Below are 5,126 nucleotides of genomic sequence, written 5' to 3'. Positions count from 1 at the left end.
TTTCCTGCTTTCCCTCTCCAATCTAACACAGATATTTTTGCACTTCTGTAACTGTGGCTACATTTCTCTATGAGTGTCCCATATGTGAATGGTCGTAATTAAGCGTACCGAGTCATGATGTGGTTTAGAGGAACTTGTTTATCCTTAAATTTGTTGTGTAGTCTGTAACGGTGGTAGAGTGTATAGTCTTATTAATCATATAGGATCGACTCTCTTAGCACTCTTTAAAATGTAAATTTAATGGATATTTCAGGGCATTTTAGTTAAAATCCTCTGTTTTGTGAGTGCTAGTGCATATAAGTGACAATAGGTATTCACTATCTCCTGTTTTTCTTCTTTATTTTCATTGTATTCTTTTTAGATACATGATTTGAGCCAAATGAACCCTCTCCCTGTTAAAGTTGGTTACCCATCCAGCCGATGAACTCAGGCTTTCATAGAGTTCACTGAAGGATTTGTACATATTAAGCAGCCTCCTGATTGGGTTGTTCGACAGAATTTCTCCCCGACCTTTTAACTCCTTAATGCAACAGTCTCGAGGAGAGACGCCAGACGTGATTTCTGGAAGTGTTACAACTGCAAAAGCCTCAATAGGAGTATGATTGGCCACACTTAGACGCATACTCTCTCTTTCGCTGCTCCACGGAGCTGCTGCTAGCTTCACCCCTTTCACTTTTCCTCCCTCCCTTCTTTGTCCATAGCCCGGAGTGAGCGTTCAAGCCAGCAGCACCACAAAAGCGGCTTTGAGGAGATTGCACGCTGGCCGCCGACCCCTCTGAGCTCACACCCATCACACATTACTCACCAGCAGGCCTTAGTGCGGGCTGCAAACCAGGCTGGGAAATACTGCATGTCACTGAACTGGAGAGAAAGGAGGTTATACTCGGTTTTATCCCGCTAGAGTCTTTAGTCTGTTTTCATTTCAGAGCTTGTTTTTTAATTTAGCTTACCTTGAGTGGGGATCTTTAGGCTGTATAAATGACGAGTAATTAGAGGAGAATTAAACAATGCAGCACAGAGCAAAGCACAATAGAACTTTGTTGCTCAACCACATTGGAAAATTGCCTCAGCATGGACTGTCAAGTCAAATATCCCTCTCAGCTCTTGGCTTTTGGTCGTGCACTGTCAGTTTGTCGTTCCAGGAAGTGATGTCGGCTGCGTGTGAACATGTGTATTGAATATGAGACTCTCTATTTGCTGTGCAGCAGACTTTTTTTCCCCTTTACCCCCCAAAAGAAAAAATGAATAACAGAATAGCATGGTTTGCTTTTAGCCAAGCAGAAACAAGTTAGATCTGTTGTTCGGGAGTTTCAGCTCTGATTATAAATAGTTTTCACACAGACTGAAAGGTAGTGTTAACTTCAGCGTGTCAAGTGTCATCAATTTAGGTCAAAAACCACCTTTTTCACAACATATGGCATCACATGTGCTCATATTACTATATATTGCCACTGAAGATGTCTTCACTGTCAAAACAGAAGAAATGACAGAAAGCTTGAGGTTTTCCTGCTTCTTTGTCTGAGCTTCAGGTAAAGCAAAGTGTCATGTGAAATGAAAGTACATCTGCATCTCTCGAGACTGAAACCTTCATGTTGTAGGTGTGAGGTGGACGCTAGATGTAGGCTGATCGATGCAAGTATCGATACTGATGCTGGTATCGGTATTAGATCGATACTGGAGCGATTACTGGGAAGTTAAGAACATAGCCAACTGAATTGTGAAAAATTCATTTTGACACACTGCTGTCCCATACGTAACCTGCCTTAATAGGATCAAAGTATCGGTATCAGTATTGGTCTCAGCAGTATTGGACCTGTATTTACTTGGTATCAGATTGCTAGTGGAACACATCGCCCTGCATTTAGATTTCCCGCTGTGGGTGATGTATATGTCGTAAACCTCTCTCGAACTCCACTTTAACCTATATTCATCCAACCTGTGTGCCCTCCTCCGCCTCCAGCGACACCTCTGAACAACACTGTTACGTAACGCCGCTCAGTCTTCAATGCAGATAAAACTGCACCCACAGGAGCCCGTGTCACACTTCAGATCCATCCTCTCATTTCTAAATGCCATTTGTATGCAAAATATTTGATTCAGTGGCTGATCCCGGCCTTTTTTTCCTTATACCCTGCAAGTACAAGCCAGTTGGACTTAAATTAAGAGAATGCCACTGACAATAAAGCAGCTTTGGTGAGAACCAGGGGAAAGTGTATTCATCTCTGCTTCATTTCCATCTTTCATGGCTCGCAGTTCTGCTGCATCTCTGTGCTGCACTTTCCAGAAACAACCTGCCAATCAAACTGCGTAGGTGGCACTGTTTTGTTCTTTTACATACATTTTATTTTCTGTTGAGCTCCTTAGCCACATCGAGATGCCCAGTAGTTCTTTAAAATCAAACATGTTTCCGGGAAAGAGCTGACAACACAAAGTATGGAGTGGTGTTTGTAAACTTATATTATAGACCAGGCAGCACAAGCGAGTCACGTTTGCATAGATTAAACTAGAAATAGAAAACACAGGAAGATGCCACAGAGTGCCACTTCAGGCCTTAAAATTGACACGAGAGGTGCTTTTGGTGTGTTTAGAAGAGCCAGAACTGGGGAAAAAAAAAAAAAAAAATCGTACATTATCCAGTGGATACATTTCCAGAAACATCCCCACATAAGACTGAAAAGAAGAAGTACACAAAATAATCTCAAAGTTAGTGGGAATGAAGAAAGATCCCAACTGATTCTGGAAGGACTGATGGTGCCCACCCCACAGCGTGAGCACCTTCAGATATTTATTTATTACTGAAAGTCAACTGAAGTCCAGATTAAAAGCTTGCTTCTGCAACTGAAATGTGTTTTTTTTTTGCCACTTATCAGTCAAAATCTTGGGTTATTATCTAACAATTTGACTTAATGACTCAAAATTTCACATTACTACCTCAAATTCTTTAATTAGTTTCTCCAAAGTTCTGAAGTTGAGTTAGCGAGTTGAAATTTTGAGATAATAACCCCAGATTTTGACTTTTGGATGGCAAAAATTGTTCTTTTTTTCAGTGGTGGAAAATTTTTTTGGAGATCCTTTGTTTTTTTCTGATGGTGTGGGGCGTCAACTGTTTTCTGTTTGCCAGAAAAAAAGTTTAAGAATCACAGAATTAGCTCAACAATGAATCTTTTCTAACGGACTGCTTACTTCTAAGAAGCCTTTTCTTTAATTTTTTAAGGAGAAGAGGCGTCTCCTGTTAGACTTTAGAGCAGTTTACTTTTATTCTTGGGGACAAGAATGTTTACCTTGAGCTAGATGTTTACTGGGTGGCACTGTGTGATGTGCAGACTGTGTTTATAATATTGACAGGGTGGCTGTCAAATACCCATCTTCATATTTCTTGTTCGTCATTGTGCCTGAATGTTTGAAGCATTATTTAGTTTGTGTTTTTGATGTAAAAAAGAAGCCGATGGTGCACAAATTTATCTAAACAGGTACGGCCGAGTAGCCTAAAAGTAATTCAGTAATTGTTATCTGAATAGAAGTAAATAGGCAACAGCATGCAATGAGGTACGACAGTATTTTTCAGGGTTTTGATTATAAAGCACTTTGTGACTTTATGTCTGTGAAAGTGGTTTTATCAATTAACTTTATTTACTTTTTTACTTTTGAAGGGTAAGTTTACTGATGGAGTAAAGTTTTTAAACGATAAAATAAAAATAAATACATTTCTTAAAAACAAAGATGAAATTCAGCCTGGATGGAGTGTTTTTTAAACGTTCACCTGAAAGGACAGACAGACAAAAAAAATATTTACATATGTGAGATCAAAAACAAGCCGATGATTTACTAACTGATGTACTGATTTCTAAAAGCATTTTGAATTTGCTAAAATTATTATTTTTGAGTTACAAAGAGCTGTTTTCTGTAAAAGTCTGCATTTTTGGATTCATCTTCTACTTACATATGTTTAAATGTCAGGCAGGCTGAAGGTTAAAGACCTGAATTCATAGCACTGGGAAGAAGAAGAGTACAGAAAGACAAAGTATCCACAAATGCTACAACACATACCTTCCTTCCCCTTGATATGAAGTATCCCCACATTAAATCAGTTTACACTGTAATATCTAATTACGTCTGTATCTTCTTGTATTACAAAGCAAAAGTTGAGCAGTATATCTGTACAAATAGACACTCAACATCAGGTGCTAACAATCAAGCGTTTCCCGGCACTGACCAATCAGAGGAGAGCAGCTCAGGTCACAGTCCTTTTTATGAAAAACTTTAAAATTTAATAAATAAAGTTGTATTTAAATCTAAACAGGTAACTTAAATTTAAAGAAAAAAAATGTAGGAGCACATTTTTAAAACCCCCACAACCTCACTAAAAGACGTCAGATAAATACAGAGAAAAAGACTCAAAGAATGTGCTGAATATGAGATATTGGAAAACTGTACAGTGAGCCGCACAAAAGATGAGATAGAATAAAATTATTAAAGATTATATGGAAGAAATTCAGTCTTTTAGTCCTTAGCAATATTTTATTTTCAATGTTTTCTGTGTAAAATCAACTAAAAAGTAACCATATTATGGTTAAAAAACACAAACTGAAAACCAAAACTTATTGTTAAAAACAAACAGACATTGTAGCGAACTAAAATAAAAGCTAGACTTTAATGTGAAAGGAACAAAAATAAAACAATACAGGTTTTGATGTATTTCTTTGTTAAGTCTCAGATGTTTGAATTAAAGTTCATCCGCCTTCACAAAGTGTTGATTGTTTTAATTTCTTAAGTTTTTCCCCTGATAAAAATTGCCAATAGGATAAAAAATGAAAAAGTAGACTAAAACTAATGATTTGTGAACAATAGAACTTATGTCATTTGCTTTTCTGCTTCACAAGAGACCTACAGTGTATTGTACAATATATTTTTTATATTTACATGTTTGAAATAAAACATTTAATCACTAAAAGGAGAAAACCTGATCTGAAAGTTAAGCTGAACTGAAAAAAGAAAAAAAAAGTTAAACTAATTAAAAATAAAACAAATGAAACTATTTATTCAATAAATTCATATCTGATACATAATTAAATGTCGGTACCACACTGTAAAAAAACACTCAGTTGCATTCACATGTCAAATGATGT

This window comes from Mchenga conophoros, linkage group LG23 (assembly GCF_057382185.1).
Source record: "Mchenga conophoros isolate Kocher_MC1m ecotype Shallow Benthic linkage group LG23, M_conophoros_male_GT1.1, whole genome shotgun sequence".
NCBI classification, from domain to species: domain Eukaryota; kingdom Metazoa; phylum Chordata; class Actinopteri; order Cichliformes; family Cichlidae; genus Mchenga; species Mchenga conophoros.
The sequence above is the reverse complement of the archived record's forward strand: the minus strand, read 5'-3'. Positions refer to the sequence as shown.